The 21529-nt window shown below is 35.7% G+C and overlaps 1 long non-coding RNA gene across 1 annotated transcript in view; it reads right to left on the bottom strand.

The window, feature by feature from the left end:
• Window positions 1-134: 134 nt before the first annotated feature.
• Window positions 135-21529, bottom strand: part of LOC140628782 (uncharacterized) — a 212188-nt gene continuing 190793 nt past the window's right edge. Inside the window, exon 3 of the long non-coding RNA XR_012026748.1 lies at window positions 135-264. This is a non-coding gene — a long non-coding RNA (uncharacterized lncRNA). The remainder of the gene's footprint in view (window positions 265-21529) is intronic.

The following is a 21529-nucleotide window of genomic DNA, read 5'->3' as shown; positions in this document are numbered from 1 at the left end:
GCTCCAACTCCCTACAAGCGCCTTTCCGTTGGGAAGATTGGTGAAGCTCCTGCTTCTCCGGGACGGGCTTTCCTGTCCTGGGGACACTCGCCCCGGCCTTAGTCCGGCTCTTCCCGGGGACCCTCCCCCTTGGATGCCTTTTGTTTCTTTATTTTTTTCCCTACCTTGATAGAAGTGCGAACTCTTCTCACTGTAGCATTCCAGCTGTTCTCTCTTTAAATCTCAGGCCGAATTCACAGGTTTTCAGGATGATTTGAAGGTTATCTAGGAAAAAAAAAGAGAAAGTTATCTAGGTAATTTGGAGGGGACTTGGGGACCCTACTCTTCCGCCATCTTGCCCCCTTCCCCAAGAAATGACATTAAATGGTAATTTAAATACACAGAAACCAATAAAGAGAATCAGAAATGCTAAATAAAAAGTTAAATATAACAAATCTTAAAAAATATATAGCAAATCTTATGAATGTATACCTACTCTTTTTTTTCTTTTATCAGCCTTATAATAAAAAGACAAATTTTTCAAAAGTGGTAATTTTCACAATGTAAATTAGGTCTATACATATGGAGATATAATTTGTATATAAATAATAGCACAACTAGTGGAAAATGGAATAAATCTAACAGTGAAATGTGTATATCTTACTAAAATTATTATAAATTGAAAGGTCCCAAGAATTTAAGATGCATATGGCATACCCTAAAACAACCACTAAGAAAATGACTCAAAAATATAGTGAAAATTCATTACAGGACTCAAAATCTCAAAATAGAAAATACCTAATTCATGAGAAAGCAGTAAGAGAGGAATAGAGGAACAAAAAAGATTTGAAACATACTGAGAACAAAAGTAAAATGGTAGACACAAATTCAACTATAACAGGAATTAGACTAAATATGTATGGATTGAGTAATCCAAACAAAGACGTAGATTGTCAAACTAGACTTAACTATTAAAAAAGACAGACTCTACTATATGATATCTAGAGGAGAAACGCTTTAGACATCAATGACTTAAAATAGTCAAAGATAAAAAAAAATAGGTTGAAAAAAAGCTGGAAAATGATGTATCCTGCAGACAGAAACATAAGAAAGCTTCAGTGGCTATACTAATATAAGATAAAATAGATTTGAGAGGGATCCCTGGGTGGCGCAGCGGTTTGGCGCCTGCCTTTGGCCCAGGGCGCGATCCTGGAGACCCGGGATCGAATCCCACGTCAGGCTCCCGGTGCATGGAGCCTGCTTCTCCCTCTGCCTGTGTCTCTGCCTCTCTCTCTCTCTCTCTCTCTCTCTCTGTGACTGTCATAAATAAATAAAAAAAATATTAAAAAAAAATAGATTTGAGAACCAAAATGTTATTAGAAATAAAATATTTTATACTGATAAAAGTGTCAACACATTAGGAAGTTATAATATATATATATATATATACACATACATACATACATACATATACATATATACACTCTGAACAGCAGGTAGAATTTCAGGAAGAAATAGTAAATTCAACAATAGTCAGAGACACAATACTCCACTTCCAAAAATGGATAAACACCTAGGCAGAAGGTCAGGAAGGCTATAGAAGACTTGAACAATGAAATAACCCAAGTAGTTTTAATACATATATTTTGAATACTCCATCTGACAACAGCAGAACAGACATTTTCCCAAGGGAAAATAGAACATTATCTTGGATAGATCATAAACTAAACCATGAAACAAACTTCAATAAATTTTAAAATGTAAAATATGTTCTCCATTCTCAGTGGAGTTAAATTGAAAATTAATATTTAAAAGAAATTTGGGAAATTGACAGAAACTTGGAAACTGCTTCTCCCTCTGCCTGTGTCTCTGCCTCTCTCTCTCTCTCTGTGTGACTATCATAAATAAAAGTTAAAAAAAAAAAAAACCCATCAGCGGGACAACTGCTGTTTTTTTTTTTTTTTAAAAAAAGAAACTTGGAAACTAAGCAACACTTGAGTCAATTAAAAAAAAGAAGAAGCAGAAAGGAAATTATATGGTACTTTGAGATGAATAAAAAATTACAACATACCAAAACTTATAGAATGCAGCTAACACAGTGCTCAGAGGTACATTTTGAGCTATAAATGCCTATATTATAAAAAGAAGAAAGATCTCAAATTAACAACCTAATCTTCCACCCTAAACACATGGAAGGATAAGTAAATTACATTCAAGACAAACAGAAGGTAGAAAATAATAAGGATTAGAGTAAAAATTAAAGAAATAGATACAAGAACAATAATAGTACAAACCAACAATACCAAATGTTTGCTCTTAGAAAATATAAAATATATAAACAAACCTGTAGTTTGACTAAGAAACAAAGATAAAGACCCATGACTAAAATCAGAAATGAAAGAGGGGGGCATGACTACTGACTTTCCCAAAATAAAACATTATTATGAATGAATAATACAAATAACTATGTAACCAAATTAAATAAACTAGATGAAATAGAAACACTCCTAGAATGATGTAAATCATGTAAACTGACCCCAAATCTAGAAAATCTGCATAAAATTGTAACAACTAACAAAATTTCATTAGTAAAAAGCAAAAGAAAACAAAAACTATCCACAAAGAAAAGCCCAGATCTAAATGGATTCATTGGTGAATTCTACCAAATACTTAAAGAAAACTGCAATGAGATATGACTTCACACGTGTCAGAAGGGTGAAACCAACAATATAAGAAACAACAGGTGTTGGCAAAGATGAGGAGAAAGTGGAACCCTCTTGTACTATTCGAGGGAATGTAAACTGGTGCAGCCACTCTGGAAAAAAAAAAAACAGTATGCAGATTCCTCAAAAAGTTAAAAATAGAACACCTCTATGATCCAGTGATCACACTACACGTTATTTACTGAGAGTACAAAAATACTGCTTCAAAGGGATACATACACCCCGATGTTTATGGCAGTATTATTTACAATAGCCAAATTAGGGAAACAGCCTGTGTCCATTGACTAATGAAGAGATAAAGAGATGGTATATATATCATAAAAAAGAATGAACTTTTGCATTTTGAACTATGTGGATGGAGCTAGAAAGTATGATGCTAAGGGAAAGAAGTCAGTCAGAGAAAGACAAATATCATATGATTTCACTCATATGTAGAATTTAAGAAACCAAACACATGAGCAAGGGGAAAAAAGAGAAAGAGAGATCAAGAAATAGACACTTAACTATGGATAACAAATTGATGGTTACTAGAGGGGTAGTGAGTGGTTGACTGAGTGAAATAGGTGATGGGGATTAAGGAGTGCACTTCCTGTGATGAGCATTGGGTGTTATATGGAAGAGTTGAATTACTATATTGTACACCCGATACTAATATTACACTGTATGTTAACTAAATGGAATTTAAAAGAAAACTTTAAAAAATATTATGCTTAGATTTTCTAAAAAAATAATAATTAATACCAAAACTTTGAAACCTCTTAAAAAATTTAAAAGCAGAAATACTGTGTGAAAGCAACAAGACTATATATGATCATTTTATTTACATGGCATTATGAAAAAAGCAAAACAAAGGGACAGAGAACAAACATACCAGTGATTGCCAGGGGTTAAGTGTGTGAGGAGGAGTTTTCCAATAAATATGTAGCATGAGGGAAGATTACTTGGGGTAATAGAATTTTTTTATATCTTGAATATAGTGTAGTTGTAGGATTTTATATATTTGCTACACTGCATAAATCTATACTCAGAAAACAGTAAATCTTAGTGTTTGTAAATTTTTTAAAAATTAGAAAACGTCATCTAAAATAAAAAGTTGAATGTTTCAACAATTTCAAATATATAGACTATAAAACAAACGTGAGGCTATTACAAGTAATGTAATTTAAGTGTTTAAGAACACTGCAATATATATGCATATATATCTTTGTTCAGAAAACAGCAGTGGTATAGTATTAGAAGCCAATATAACTAAAAAATACTAATTAAATATGAATATGTCCAATATAATTCTTCTGATTTTTCAATTTTTATATCGAGATAATTAATGTAGTCTATAAAATATTTTGCTTTTATGTATACACATAGTTTCTATTTTATTAAATTTTTTCTTATGAAAATATTTTGATTAAATTATATTCTGGATGCAGGTGTCCCGGCTGCAGTGTCTTTCATAAATAAATATAATCTTTTTTAAAAAGTAGGTGATTGATAGATACAAATCATTTTTTAAAGACTTTATTTATGTATTCAAAGACACACGAGAAAGAGAAGCAGAAACACAGGCAGAGGGAGAAGCAGGCTCCACGCAGGGAGCCCGAAGTGGGACTCGATCCCGGGTCTCCAGGATCACACCCCGGGCTGGAGGTGGCACTAAACCACTGCGCCACTGGAGCTGCCCATACAAATCATTTTGATATCTAGTAAAACATCAACATAAAAATCCATAAAGATTTTATTTACTACAACGCATGCAATGGAAAATTCTTTATTTTCTTAGCGTAAACTATGAATTCAAGCTTATGTACAGTCATTTTCATGTAGAGACTGGTTTCATTGTTCAATTGCAAGCTACAGAGAGGTGCATTCATCTCTTTTATCTTGATATTACTCATTTTTGTTTCTCAAATAGTCAACTGCCAATAAAGACATTCAAGAAATTAATTGTTTGAACTGATCTGTTTGTGTATCTATATTACAATGAAAGCATGTCAAAAATATATTTTTCAATTATAACTCTCATGCATTGTGGATTCTGTGTAGCTAAAAAGACTCACAAGTAGTGGTGAATGTTGCACATCTAATCAGATAGCTCAAGGGAGGGAATCTAATACCATTGTCCAGTTGTATAATGGCTTTTTACCTTTTAGAACTACATAAGTGGGTCAATTATAATTTATTCTTATTAACTGAAGATATTTTCACGTTATAATAATTGTGAAACTTTTGTGATCTGGTAATAATCAACATATATTTTGAATATCTGAAAGAAAGCAGTTGTCCAAATCAAATTATGCCTATGTCAAAGTCTGTTAAAATATATTTTAGTCATTTCAGGGTTAAAGCCTCAATATCATCAGATCTGTTCTCTATATGCACTCTAAGCACTCAGGCAAATCATGAGACCTTCATATATTTTGCAAAGAAATTTCAAGCAGCATAGTAATTTAGTGATTTCATCTTTCTGAGATCTAGTAATATTTAAGTGACTGAAAAATATACAGACAAGGGAAAAGCAAGCTAAACTGTCCCATTATTGATGTGTGTTTTTTTTCACATTTAGCAAACCATTAAAAATGGTACATTGATCAAACGACATAATCTTTATTCAGCTAGCACTTATATAGGCAATATGTTTGTCAATTCAGTGACCTTAAAAGGATGTAAACATAATATAATGATATTTGGATAGCATAATAGTGCTACATGGGGTAAAACTTTATTCTATATCATTTTAGATGTGATTTAGGTTTATCTAAATGAACCGATAACCAAATTTATTTTATAGTTAAAATGATCACTGCATCCCCTTAAAAATATTTTTAAGTGCTTTTTTTAATGGCAACATGCAAATTACCTTTTTTTGTTGTTGTATTTAGCCTGCCAAACAGAATCTGGCATTTATGTCTCATCCCAATATTTTCTCAGTCTTTGGAATAAAGCAAGTTTAATGTTTATTTCTAAGCTACCTTCTTTTTTGAAGGCCTTTCTAACAAAGAAACTGACAATTTAGGTGCACCTGGGTGGCTCAGTGGTTGAGCATCTGCCTTTGGCTCAGGTCGTGATACCTGGGTCCTGGGATTGAGTCCCACATCAGGCTTTCTGCAGGAAGCCTGCTTCTTCCTCTGCCTGTGTCCCTGCCTCTCTCTGTGTGTCTCTCATGAATAAATAAATTAAAATATTTTTATTTAAAAAAAGAAACTGACAGTTTACAAAGATAACAGATGCAGCTAAGCGCCTTTTGTCCTTACTTGCTAAAGTTTGTCTTCTGATGGCCTAGATGCTAGATTTCAATAGAAATAAAAACTGTTTTCATTTTATTTTGGTTATAAATGTGTGAACGGTATATTATTCTATTCATTTTTCATTTCTGATGAACAGTAAATTATTCTAACATTACAATTCTACTTACTTTTCATTTAAGAATGATTAGACATGAGTGGCTATTATTAAATAATAATAATATTTGGCAGGTGTGAAAAAAGGAACTTACATAATCTTATGTTTTTTTATCAGCAATTCCCTTAGGCATATCTTCTCACTTAAAACACACACACACACACACACACGGATATATATGTGTTTACAAATGCCAGGGGTGCTCACTTAAATATATATTGGCCCATTGTTCCACATATAACAATAAAAAATATCTTCTTATATGCAATCAATTTTAGGCTATTATTTAACTCAATATCAATAACCTCCTGTGGCAAAGATGAATATCTGTCCATCTCAATCTAATTTCTTATTTTTCAGTATCAATTGTACCAAGATACCCAGCCAGCAAGTTGTGAGTGGCATGTTAATGGAAGTGATCTGTGTAACTTCCAAGCCAAAGCTCTTAAGATAGTGTACTTTCTCCATGTTCTTTTCCCTTTCAGGCCACCTGGATGGCATTATTTTGGTTAACATGTAAATAATGTTTTAGAAAAGCAGAACACAAGATCCGTGGACTCTTAGGTGAGCAAGAAATAAACTATATTTATTGATCCATTTCATATTTTAATCATTACTGCAGTCTAGCCTACTCTAATTAACACATTCCACAATAGTTTTTCTTCTATAACCAAAATGGAATTATATAGGCCACTATTTTCTCATCACTATCCATCTCATATTGTGGTTTTCAGGTCTATAGTATTTTTCATTTGATAGCTTCAATTTGTATTTGGTATAATGTATTAGAAAGTATATATTTTTAGGTGTCAGGAGACATCAGTTTAAACCTCACTTTGTCTTTTTTCTAGGTATGTTACTTGGTGTAATTTATAACCTTTGTGCCTCAATCTCCTCATCTGAAAAGTATTTAATAATACATAATTGACAATTTTGAGTGTGTGTGTTGTATGAATGAACTAGAAAATAGTATTTATTAAAATTCTAAACATAATTAAAATATGAATTCTAAATTAATATTCACTAATAGTAAGTTGATTTGAATAATAAGAAAGTGGTGATAGAAATAATCATGCATTACCTCAGGATTTAAATGGAGAAAATTAAATCCAGGGAATTTAACTTAGTAGCATTGGTGAGATTATAGGGAAACTATCACTTTTACTTTACTTATGTTTTGATAGTCCTTTTTCTATGAAAATGAATGATTATTAGAAATAAAGTAAAGAGTTAATATAAACAATCCTGAGGGATTAAAACATTGGACTATTCATCAATTAATGACATTTGGTCAACTTAGAAAGCTATTAAAAGAAATAACAACTGCTCCACCTCACACCATAAACCCTAATTCCTAGCCCTTCTTTCTTGGTGCCCACACCTGAATCATCCAACTTAGGAGATGCTCAAAGAGGAGCACAAGGTGCTGTACTCAGGGCACTCCAAAACTGGGCTCCTTGGATAACCACCATGATCAATATCCACAGTGAGTTGGCTGTGCCCAACCACATTATCTGGTCCCTGTTCAACACAATCCTCATAAACTTGTGCTGCCTGAGCTTTGTGGCATTGGCCTACTCCATGAAATCTAGGGACTGGAAGATGGTGGGTGACATGATTGGAGCCCAGGCCTATGCCTCCACCACCAAGTGTCTGAACATGTGGGCCCTGGTTTTAGGCCTCTTTCTGATCATTATGCTCATCATTATTCTCACCACTGGCCCACTGATAATTTTCCAAGCAATTTCAGAGATCATACAAGGTTATAGAGGCTACTAGTAGCCCCACGTGACCTGAAGCTGTCAATCCTTTCATTTTATGTACACTTCAGTCTACAGTTGAAATCAACAAAGCACTTGTGTATGGGAAAAGAACAGAAAAAAATACAATAGGATTTGGTAATGATATAGGTTATCAATGAAGAATAAAAGTCCTAAAACAAGGACAGCCCTGCTGGCTCAGTGGTTTAGTGCCACCTTCAGCACAAGGTGTGATCCTGGAGACCCGGGATCGAGTCCCATGTCGGGCTCCTTGCCTGGAGCCTGCTTCTTCCTCTGCCTGTGTCTCTGCCTCTCTCTCTAAAAACAAAAACACACACACACACACACACACACACAAAGTCCTGAAACAAGATCACTTATATAGATAACCATTTTACCACTTACTATCTATGTAACTTTGGGTAAGTTAGTTAACTCTCTAGGTCTCAATTTAATCATCTGTAAAAAGTAGGTAACAAAGTACTGATTCATTGGGCTGTTGTGATAACTAAGGGAGATAATCCATAAAAGCACTCAGAACCATATTTGATACATAGTAAGCTCTCAAATGCTGGTTATTTTTACTGAGAAATACGTGATAAATGTGAGAAATTGTGGATGTTGAATATTGAAAGAGAGGTAATATGTTGACTTAATTAGCATCGATCTAACTTCTCATTCAGGTGGCTGAAAAATATCCAATTACCTGTAAAGACATCATGTTTTTAAAGATTTTTATTGATTTATTTGAGAAAGAGTGAGTGAGAGAGACAGTACGAGTGGGTGAAGAGGCAGAGGGAAAAGGAGAAGTGGCCTGTCCACCAAGCAGGGAGCCCAAAGCAGGGCTTGATCCCAGGATCAAGATCATGATTCCAGCTGAAGGCAGACACTTAACTGACTGGTTCACCCAGGTACTCCTGTAATTATATCATTTCAATCACACTTAAATCTTCAAGTCCAAACTCATTCATCCATTTATAGTTAACCTAAATGTGGGGAAGTGTCAGAGAGATAAATGTAGCCATAAGATGATGCTGAACTGTGACTGAGATGTCCAGTATAATCAGATGATCAGAAGAAGCTAAAACAATAGCATAATTATTTATATTTGGACAAGACCTTTGCTTCTGTTAAAAGTTCTTCCTCTTTTATGACAAAACTAAATTATTATCTCTTTGTTTACAACAAGAAGTTGCTGTGTCCAAGTTCAAAAGTGTGTTGCCTGTGTTCTCCTCTAGGATTTTGATGGATTCTTGTCTCACATTTAGATCTTTCATCCATTTTGAGTTTATGTTTGGGTATGGTGTAAGAAAATGGTCTACTTTCATTCTTCTGCATGTAGCTGTCCAATTTTCCCAGCACCATTTATTGAAGACACTGTTCTTTTTCCAGTGGATAGTCTTTCCTGCTTTGTCAAATATTAATTGACCATAGAGTTGAGGGCCCATTTCTGGGTTCTCTATTCTGTTCCATTGATCTATGTGTCTGTTTTTGTGCCAGTACCACACTGTATAGATAATCACAGATTTATAGTACACCTTGAAATCTGGCATTGTGATGCCTTCAGCTCAGGTTTTCTTTTTCAGTATTCCCCTGGCTATTCCCCTGGTCTTTTCTGATTCCACAGAAATCTTAAGATGATTTGTTCCAACTCTCTGAAGAAAGTCCATGGTATTTTGATAGAGATTGCATTAAATGGGTGAAATTGCCCTGGGTAGCATGGACATTTTAACAATATTAATTCTGCCAATCCATGAGCATGGAATATTTTTCCATCTTTTGTGTCTTCATCCATTTCTTTCAGAAGTGTTCTGTAGTTTTTAGGGTATAGATCCTTTACCTCTTTGATTAGGTCTATTCCTAGGTATATTACGCTTTTTGGTGAATTGTAAATGGGATTGATAATTAATTTCTCTTTTGTCAGTTTCACTGTTAGTGTATAGAAATGCCACTGATTTCTGGACATTGATTTTGCATCCTGCCACAGTGCTGAATTGATGTATGAGTTATAGCAATGTTGGGATAGAGTCTTTTGGGTTTTCTATGTACTGTATCATGTCATCTGCAAAGAGAGAGAGTTTGATTTCTTCCTTGCCAATTTGAATGCCTTTTATTTCTTTTTGTTGCCTGATTGCTGAGGCTAGGACTTCTAGTACTGTGTTGAATAGCAGTGGTGAGAGTGAACATTCCTGTTGTGTTCCTGATCTTAGGGGAGAGGCTCTCAGTGTTTCCACATTGAGAATGATATTTGCTGTGGGCTTTTCATAGATCGCTTTTAAGATGTCGAGGAATGTTCCCTCTATCCCTCCACTCTGAAGAGTTTTGATCAGAAATGGATGCTGCATTTTTTCAAATGCTTTCTCTTCATCTATTGACAGGATCATATGGTTCTTTTTTTTCTCTGATTGATATGATCTATCACTTTGATTTTTATGAGTGTTGAACCAGGCTTTCATCCCGGGGATAAATCCCACTTGGTCATGGTGAATAATCTTCTTAATGTTCTGTTGGATCCTATTGGCTAGTATCTTGTTGAGAATTTTTGCATCTGTGTTCATCAGTGATATTTGTCTATAGTTCTCCTTTTTGGTGGGGTCTTTGTCTGGTTTTGGAATTAAAGTGATGCAGGGCTCATAAAATAAGTTTGGAAGTCTTCCATCGCTTTCTACCTTTTGGAACAACTTTAGTAGATAGGGATTGTTTCTTCTTTAACACTTGATAGAATTCCCATGGGAAGCCATCTGGCCCTGGACTTTTGTGTCTTGGGAAGTTTTTAATGACTGTTTCCATTTCCTCCCTGGTTATCAGTCTGTTCAGGTTTTCTATTTCTTCCTGTTCCAGTTTTGGGAGTTTGTGGTTTTCCAGAAATGCATCCATTTCTCTTAGATTGCCTAATTTATTGGCATATACCTGCTCATAATACGTTTTTAAAATCATTTATTTCCTTGGTATTGGTTGTCCACTCCCTTTTTCATTGGTGAAATTATTAATTATAGTCTTTTCTCTTTTGTTTTTAATAAGGCTGGCTAATGATTTATCTCCTTAATTCTTTTAAAGAACCAACTCCTGGTTTTGTTGATCTGTTCTACAGTTCTTCTGGTCTCTATTTCATTGAGTTCTGCTTGAATCTTTATTAACTCTCTTATTCTGCTTGGTGTAGGTTTTATTTGCTGCTCTTTCTCTGGTTCCTTTAGGTGTGAGGTTAAGTTGTGTATTTGTGTTTTTTCCATGTTTTTGAGGGATGCTTGTATTGCGATGTATTTCCCTCCTAGGAATGCTTTTGCTGTATCCCAAAGATTTTGAATGGTTGTATCTTCATTTTCATTAATTTCCATGAATATTTTTAATTCTTCTCTAGTTTCGTGGTTGACCCTTTCATCTTTTAGCAGGATGCTCTTTAACCTCCACGTGTTTGAGTTTCTTCCAAATTTCTTCTTGTGATTGAGTTCAAGTTTCAAAGCACTGTGGTCTGAAAATATGCAGGGGACGATCCCAATCTTTTGGTATTGGTTAAGACCTGATTTGTGACCCAGTATGTGGTCTATTCTGGAGAATGTTCCATGTGCACTTGAGAAGAATGTGTATTCAGTTGCATTTGGATGTAAAGTTCTGTATACATCTGTGAAATCCATCTGGTCCAGTGTATCATTAAAAGCTCTTTTTTCTTTGGTGATGTTATGCTTTGAATATCTGTCATTTGCAGAAAGTGCCATGTTGAAATCTCCTACTATTAATATATTATTATATAAGTATGTCTTTGCTTTGGTTATTATTTGAATGATATACTTGGCAGCTCCCACATTAGGAGCATAAATATTTATGATTGGTAAGTCTTATTGTTGGATAGACCATTTAAATATGATACAGTGTCCCTCTTCATCTCTTACTAGTCTTTGGTATATACTTTAATTTTTCTTATATGAGGATTGCTATCCCTCCTTTCTTTTGAGGACCATTTGAATGGTAAATGGTTCTCCAACCTTTCATTTTCAGGCTAGAGGTGTCCTGAGTTTCAAATTGTGTCTCTTGTAGACATCAAATAGTTGGGTCTTGCTTTTTTATCCTGTTTGAAATCCTGTGTCTTTTGATGGGATTAGGCCATTCACATTCAGCATTACTATTGAAATATATGATTTTAGTCTCATTATAATACCTATTGAGTCCCTGTTTTTGTGGATTATTTCTTTGGGTTTCCTCTTCTTTCTCAGGGTCCCCCTTATTCTTTCTTGCAGAGCTGGTTTAGTGGTCACATTTTCTTTCACTTTTTGCCTATCTTGGAAGCTCTTTCTCTCTCCTTCTATTCTGAATGAGAGCCTTGCTAGATAAAGTATTCTTGGCTGCATGTTTTTCTCATTTATACTCTCAATATATCTTGCCAGCCCTTTCTGTCCTGCCATATCTCTGTTGAGAGGTCTGCTGTTAATCTAATATTTCTCCCCATATAAGTTAGGGATCTCTTGTCTCTTGCTGCTTTAAGGATTTTCTCTTTATCTTTGGAATTTGCAAGTTTTACTATTAAATGTCGAGGTGTTGAATGGTTTTCATTGATTTTCGAATGGGACCTTTCTCCTGGATTTGAATTCCTGTTTCCTTCCCCAAATTAGGGAAGTTCTCAGCTATGATTTGTTCAAATATGCTCTCTGTTTCTCTGTCCCTCTCGGAGTTCTCTGGAGCCCCAATTATACATAGATTTTTCCTTCGGAGGCTGTCTTTTATTTTCCTTAACTTTTCCTCATGGTCTTTTAATTTTTTTTCTCTTGTTTCCTCAGCTTCCTTCCTTTGCCATCAACTTGTCTTCTTTGTCCCTTACTCTTTCTTCTACCTCATTAACCCTCACTGTTAGGACCTCCAGTTTGGATTGCATCTCATTTAATTGATTTTTAATTTTGGCCTGATTAGATCTAAATTATGCTGTCATGACGTCTCTTGATTCCTTTATGCTTTTTTAAATAGCCACCAGTAGCTTTATAATTGTGCTTCTGAATTGGCTTTCTGACATTGAATTGTAATAAAAATTATGTAACTCTGTAGCAGAGAGTATTGTTTCTGATTCTTTGTTTTGTGATGAATTATTCTTTGTAATCATTTTGCTCAGTTCAGAGTGGCTGTATGAGCGAGCTGAGTCAAGAATATCAACTGTGACCTAAGGTAATTTCACCCTACTTGAGTCTTGTTAGAAGTGAAATTCTTTCTCTCTGTAGCATCTGGAGGTTCTCTCTTTAAATCTCAGGTCTAATTCATAGGTTTTCAGGATGGTTTGAAAGTTATCTAGGTTAGTTGTTGGGGCCAGGTGAGTTGAGAACCTGACTTCTCTGTCATCTTGCCCCGCCTCTTAAATTTAAGTTTGCATTAAATTTTATTCTATGGAAATAGACCTATATGGAGACAATGTCAAGGACATTTTAGCCTGGAAAAAAAATCTACTGCCACACTTCTGAACATTCTTTTTTTAAAAGTCAAATTTTTAGTACAACCGTTATGGAAAATAGTATGTAGCTTTATCAAGAAAATTAAAAATAAAATAGAACCTCCATATGATCAAGCAGTCCCAATTTTGAGTATATATCTGCATCCCCCTACTCATTTCAGCATTATTCACAATAGAGAACACCTAGAAAGAACCTAAGTGTCTATAAGTGGATGACTAGATAAAGAAAAGTGATAAATATAAATATGTAAGTATAAATGTATATATATAAATATATGTATATATGTGTATATATAAATATATGTATATATAATTGAATATTATTCAGTCATAAGAAAGAGGAAAAAGTTGCTATTTGTAACAATATGATGGGCATTGAGTATATTATGCTATGTAAAATAAACCGTACAGAAAAAGATAAATATTGTATGATTTTCCTTATATTTGGAATTTAAAAAAATCCAAACTCCAAAACAAAATAGAATGGTGATTTTCAGGGGCTGGGGGTAACAGAAATGGGATGATGTTGGCCAAAGTATACAAACTTGCCGTTATGGATTAAATAAATTCTGGGGATCTAGTATACAGCATAGTGACTATAGTTAACAATACTGTACTGTATTCATGAAATTTGCAAAGAGAATAGGTCTTAAATGTTAATACCACAAAATATATATAGATAATCATGTCAGGTGATAGATGTGATAATTAACCTTATTGTGATACTCATATGTAATGTATATCAGACCATCACATGGTACACCTTAAACTTGTACAATGTTATATGTCAATTATATCTCAATAAAGCTGGAAAAAAGTAAATTTTCTATCTTATCTATAGCACATATGTTTAGTTTTAGCTTCCATAAGATTAGTTGAACTAGCAATTCTATTCATGTGGGCAACTGAATATTTTTCATTTGCTTGTGTACATTTATAAAGTCATTCTCAAAAAGAAGGCTTATGTGAATAATATCAATTAAAACAACTCCGGTTTACAAACTTACTAATGAGCGAATGAATATTCATTCACACCTTCTCAAATTTGTGTCTGCAAATATCATTTCTTTTTAAAAATTATTTGTAACTATTAGAATAACATGTGTCTTTTACTTTTGTGCAAAATAAATGGCACATGGGAGGAACCATATTCTTCATCAAATTACTAATACAATTATTGAAAGTAACTTGTAACCAGAGTCATATTTTCCTCCTACCTATTTGATGTGAATAAGAATAATGAACTCTTCAAAATTACTATTAAGTAGCTAGACACTGAGCTCCTAAACTTTGAATTCTCTTCTTTGTCAAAGGAATAGGACTTCTCAACCACAATGAGAGTGGTGTCCCCACCATAATCTAAGGGGATTAGCCCTGCATTGCTTGAGAAAATTGTAATGGCACCCCTAAGGCAGTTGTCTTGCAAGACAGTGCTAATTTTTCTCAGCCTCATCCCTACTGCTTATCTTTGTTTCTAGACCTCTAACTTGACTCAAGTCCCAGCAGGTTCCTAAAGGTGAAGTACAAATTATGACCCACAAAACTGTGTGTCACACACCAAAAGAACTACTTGAGTTTTCTAATTTATATAGACAGATCTCAGGGACATGTATGAGAATGGATAGGGGAATTGAAGTTGTGGAATAATAATGGAACAAACAATGTTGGATCAGAAAAACAAATATTGAGATGCGCTCACCAAGCAGAAATTCTACATTTAATGTTGAAGCTCAGGAAGTTAGAAAGGGATATAACAGTTTGTTTGATTAGCTGAAACATAGATAAAAAAGTGGCCTACAGTGGCACCTGGGATGCTCAGTCAGTTAAACATCTGCCTTTAGCTCAGGTCATGATCACATGGTCCTAGGATTGAGCCTGGTGTCAGGCTCCCTGCTCAATAGAGAGTCCACCTCTCCTCTCTCTATCCTTCCTCCTGCTTGCACTCTCTCTGTCTCTCTTAAATAAATAAAATCTTTTTTTAAGTGGCCCATAATGAGTGAATTAGAAAAGGCAAACCTGCCCTGTTTTAATGCAGAGGAAAGGATTTTAAGGCTTAAGGAGATTGGGATGTTAGAATGGGTATGTCATTTAAGACCTACTCACAACACAGGGAAGATTCAGAAGATATACCTTTCAACTTTTACCACAACTTTGAGAAATAAATTTCTGAGGGGAGCCCCAGCATCCTTGAAGAGTTTTATAATTGTTCTTCTATGTAAGCAAGACTTTTTCATGGAACCACAGTCACTAAATTAGCAAATATAAAAACAATAAGTAACTGGATGCCAGGTGGCAACATCTAAGCAGCAGGAATCAGCTACCAAAACCAAGTTGAGTGTGGTTGCTATAATAAACAGTAGAATCAAAGCAGTAATCAGAATAGTCTGACTCATGCAGACCCGTGCTCTTGGATAATTTATCATGGTGAATGTGGAAGTGAAATAGATAAAAATTTTACTAAATCCTTTTTTTTTACTTTTTAAAAATTAAATTATTTATTTTTTAATTTTTTTATTTAAATTCAGTTTAGTTAACATATAGTGTATTATTAGTTTTAGGGGTGGAATTTCGTGATTCATCAGTGTTCATTACACCAAGTGCCCTACTTAATGCCTATTATCCAGTTATCCTATCCCTCACCCTACCTCCCCTCCAGCAATCCTCAGTTTGTTCCCTATAGTTAAGAGTCTCTTAAATTCTTATTTCATCTGAATATGAAGAAAACTTCTAGGTGAAGTGAAAAAGTCTAAATTGGATCATAAAAGGTGTCATGAATCCTTAATCACTTTCCAGTCTTTTTTTTAAAGATTTTATTATTTATTTATTTGTGAGAGACACACACACAGAGAGAGGCAGGGAAAGAAGCAGACTTCTTGCAGAGATCCCCATGCAGAACTCAATTCCAGGACCCCAGGATCACTACTTGAGCCAAAGGCAGATGTTCAACCACTGAGCCACCCAGGCACCCCAATCACTTTCCAGTCTTGAGCCAGTTTACTTATCCAGAACTCTTTGAATGAAGGACATACCAGACCCTCTTGAGGAACAACTCTAGTACACTGTCAAAATTTTACAGTTACTCTTTTTCCCTTACTTTTCCAAAGGCACCAATGGTCTTGTACCAGGGTAACTATATTGTGGGAAAAGAAATAACAGACCATTTAGAAACTACCAGATCCTGACTGTCAAAGGACACTAATTTGAGGATACCAAAAATATCACTATAATTAATCAGAGTAGGGATTTATTAAGGTTAAATGATTAGTGAAATTTTAGCTCAGATCTTCCAGTGGACTCAGTGGGTCCCCAACCCCATTCTGTGGTTATAGTCACACAGGATGCATATTTGGAATAGATATACTCAACAGCTGGCAGAATCCTCACATTGGCTCCCTGATCTGTAGAATGAGGGCTGTTATTCTGGATTAAGCCAAATGGAAGCCAAAAGAGCTGCCTCTACCTAGAAAAATTGCAAACCCTAAACATTACCACATTCTTGAAAAAAAATGCAGAAATTAGTGCCAAGACTTGAAAAACTTGAAAATCTGAAAGATGTAGGGGTGGAAGTTCCCACCACATCCCCATTCAATTATCCTATTTGGCTTGTGCAGAAGTCAGATGGATTTTGGTGAATGGGAGTTGATTATTGCAAGCTTTACCAGGTGGCGAATCCAATTGCAGCTGTTGTACCAGATGTGTTTTTATTGCTTGAGGAAATTAATGCATTCCCTGATACCTGGTTTTCAGCTACTGATTTGTCAAATAGCTTTTTATACATCCCTGTCCTTATAATCTACCAGAAGAAGTTTGCTTTCAGCTGGAAAGACCAGAAATATACCTTTATGTCCTATTTGGAGAGATAGAGCAATTCTCTATTCTTATGTCATAATTTAGTTTACAGGGATCTTGATCACCTTTTCCAATAGGCTGTTACATTCACCCATTGCATTGATCACGTTATGCTTATTGGACATAGTTATCAAGAATTAGCAGCTATTATTGACCTAATGATATTTGCATGTCAGAAGGTAGAAAATAAATCTGACAAGATTTTATTCATTCTGCCTAGTAAATATCTATGGTGGTGGTGTATGGGGCATGTTAAGATATTCTTTTTAAGGTGAATGCTATTGACAATGTTTTGCACACACACTCCTATTCAAATGTTGAAACCTAATCTTCAATGTGATGGTATTGGAGATGAGGAAGTGATAGATCATAATGGTAGGCCCTCATAAATGGGATTCACATCCTTATAAAAGAGATCCAAGATAACCCCCTTATATTTTCCACTGTGTGTGGACATGGAGAGAAAATGGCTGACTGAACCAGAACTCAGGTCTCAATAGACACTGAATCTGCTAGCACCTTTATCTTGGACTCCCTAGCCTCAAGAACTGTGGGAAATAAATTTATGTTGTTTAGAAGACACTCAGTCCATTGTATTCTATTATAGTTGCCCAGATTATGACAGTGAAGGATAATTTGTTGTATATGTACCCTCCAACAATCAAAAAGGAGGTACAATTTCTTGTGTACCTCTTTGGATTTGGGGGGCAACATGTTTCCTAAGTAGGTATCTTACTCTGGCTCATTGGCCAAGGTACTTGAAAATTTGCTAGATGTGGGTGGAGCTTAGAAAAGAAGAGTCTGCAACAGATCCGTGCTTCTGTGCAAGCTGCTCTGCCATTTGGGTCATATGATCCAATATACCCAGTGGGGTTTGAAGTATCAGTGGCATATAGGGATGCTGTTAGGAACCTTTAGCTGACTCCTATAGGTGAATCGTGGCACAGGTCTTCAGGATTTCAAAACAAAGGTTTCCATACTCTGTGGATAATTAGTCTCCTTTTGGAAAAAAAACTCTTGAGCTGCTACTAGGCCTGATTGCTTAAATATAGCTCAATAAGTTACCACTCAAACTTAGCTTCCCTTGATGAACTGGGTGTTATCTGACCCACCAAGCCATAAATTTGGATATGCACAGCAGCATTCCATAATCAAATGGAAATCATTCAAATGACTGTCCTGAGCAGGCCCTGAAGGCACACATAAGTAACATGAAATAGCCCAAATGATAATGATTCCATTCCTGCTACATTGTCTTTTCTCTCCCAACCCACGTGCATGGCTTAATGAAGAGTTCCCTAGAATCAGCTGCTAGAAGATATAAAAACAGAGGCTGATTTACAAATGGTTCTGCATGATATACAAGTACCCCCTTAAAGTGGATAGTTTTGGTATCATATCCCTTTTCTGATATATCGCCAAATGACAGTGGCAAAAGGAAATTCTCCAATAAGGCAGAACTTTGAGCAGTACACTCGATTATTCACTTTACATAGAAGGAGAAATTGCCAGATGTGTGTTTATATGCTGATTCATGGGCTGTAGACAATGGTTTGGCTGGATGGTGAGTTATGTGAAAGGAATATAACTGAAAAGTTTGGTGATAAGGGATTTTGGTGGGAAAGTATGTGGGTATACCTCTTTGGGCAAAAGCATAAACATATGTGTGCTGTACATGAATGTCCACCAAAAAGTGACCTGAGCAAAGGATAATTTTAATAATCCATTGAATAGTGTTTATGAATACCAGTCAGCCTCTTCCTCCAGTCACCCCTGTTATGACCCAATGGACTCAATTGTAAAGTGGATATGATTGCAAGCTTAGGAGGATATTCATCAGCTCATCAGCATGGAGTTTCACACACCAGGTCAATCTGGCTATGGCCACTGCTGAGTGTCCAAACTATAAGCAACAGAAACCAACACTGAGTCCCAAATATATGGCATCATTGCCCCAGGGTAATAGCCTGCAACCTGCTGGCAGATTGATAACATTGATTTGCTCTCATCATGGAAGGAGCTGGGTTTTGTCTTTACTGAAATATACACTTACTCTGGGGATTTGCCTTCCCTGCGTGCAGTTCTTTTGCTGAAACTACCATCCATAGACTTAAATAATGCCTTGTACACCATTATAATGTTCTAAATAGCATTGCTTGTGATCATGAAACTCACTCCACAGCAAAAGGAGTATGGCAATGATCTATGCTCATGAAGTGCATTGGTCTACCATGGTCATTACCATCTTGAAGCAGTTGCCAATAGAATGGTGGAACATCCATCTGAAGAGTCAGTAACAGCACTAGCAAAGTGCTAATACCTTGCAGGGCTGAGGCAATGTTCTCCAGAATGGTGTATAACCTCTGAATCAGCATCACGGCCAGGATTCATGGATCCAGGAATCAAGGAATGGAAATAGTAGTGATACCACTCATTATTACTCCCAGTGACCCACTGGAAAAATTTTTGCTTTTTGATCCCATGATCATATGCCTTGCTGGTCTTGATGTCTTAACTCCACAGGGAGGAATTCTTCCACCAATAGACACAACAACAATTCCATTGATCTGAAAGTTAAAACTGCTACCTGGTCCCCATGTTTCTAGATCAATAGGCAAAGAAAGGAGTAACTGTTGTGTGGAGTGATTGATCCTGAATGCTAAGGGGGAATCGGACTACTATTCTACAATGGAAGTAAGGAAGACTATGTCTGGAATAGATATCCCTTAAAGTGCCTTTTAGTGTTACCATGCCCTGTAATTAAGGTGGATGGAAAACTACTGTCAGTGAAGATTTGGTTTATCTCGACAGATTAAGAACTGTGGCCAGGTGAGGTGCTTGCTGTGATATAGGATAAAATATAAAGGAATACAAGATGGATAGTGGAAGAAAGTAGTTATAAATACCAGCTAAAGGGATCCCTGGGTGGCGCAGCGGTTTGGTGCCTGCCTTTGGCCCAGGGCACGATCCTGGAGACCCGGGATCGAATCCCACGTCGGGCTCCCTGCATGGCGCCTGCTTCTCTCTCTGCCTGTGTCTCTGCCTCTCTCTCTCTCTCTCTCTCTGTGTGTGTGTGTGTGTGTGACTATCATGAATAAATAAATAAAATCTTTAAAAAAAATAAAAATAAATAAATAAATAAATAAATAAATAATAAATAAATACCAGCTAAAGCCACATGATCAGTTACAGAAATGAGAACTGTAATCATCATGTATATCTCTTCCTTATTTTGTTATGAATATGTTTGTATGCCTGTGTTTCTGTGTATGTATTTTGCAAATTTCTCTCCTCTCTTGTTCCCTCATTCTGTAACATAAAATGTACTGACTTCATACTATGGTATTTAAATATTAACTTCATATTATTGTATTTAAGTTGCAGGATATGAAGAAAAAGAGTAGACATGACTCAAGATATTTATCTCCTTTCCTGGGGAATGGGTGATTCTATTTTTAGTTGTACACAGAATTGTTATATCATGTTAGATTAAAGTGTTATCTTTTTGTTATCTTTATTTGGAGATTAAAAATGGTCTAAGGCAATTAATATGAATGACAAGTTGACAAGGGATGGATTGGTAAGGCTTAATTTTATGTGTCAACTTGGTAGACTATGAGGTGCCCAGATATTTGTCTAAACATTATTATGGGGATCCCTGGGTGGCGCAGCGGTTTGGTGCCTGCCTTTGGCCCAGGGCGCGATCCTGGAGACCCGGGATCGGATCCCACGTCGGGCTCCCGGTGCATGGAGCCTGCTTCTCCCTCTGCCTCTCTCTCTCTCTCTCTCTCTCTCTCTGTGACTATCATGAATAAATAAATAAAATCTTTAAAAAAAAAAAAATAAACATTATTATGGACATGCCTATAAGGGTGTTTCTGTAAGGGTGGATGAGATTAGCATTTGAATCAGTAGACTGAGGAAAGCAGATTGTTCATTCCAATGTGGGTGGGCCACATCCAATCCATTGAAGGCCTGAATATAACAAAAAGGTTGAACAGTGGAAAGTTTGCTCTCTGCTTGAATGTCTTTGAGCTGACATGTCAGTTCTCTCCTGCCTTTGCTCTCAGACTATAACTGTAGCGTTGGTTCTCTTGAGTCTCCAGTTTACCAAGTGCAGATTGGGATTTCTCAGACTCCATAATGGAATGAGATAGTTTTTTGAAGTCTCTCTCTCAATTCATTTTGTCTGTAAGGTAATTTATTCAGAGATTTTAGGGATTAGGAAATAGACATTTGTGGGACCATTATTCAGCCCACCACAATATTTTTTGTTTTAGAATATATAATCATCTTTGAATTCATATACAGCATACTTCAGACATAATGAGCATGGGTGACATGGTCAGATTGTGAAGGGTTCCAATGTTAATTCACTGGCTAAGGGCAGAATT

This window comes from Canis lupus, chromosome X (genome assembly GCF_048164855.1).
Source record: "Canis lupus baileyi chromosome X, mCanLup2.hap1, whole genome shotgun sequence".
In the NCBI taxonomy this organism is placed as follows: domain Eukaryota; kingdom Metazoa; phylum Chordata; class Mammalia; order Carnivora; family Canidae; genus Canis; species Canis lupus.
The sequence above is the reverse complement of the archived record's forward strand: the minus strand, read 5'-3'. Positions and strand labels throughout refer to the sequence as shown.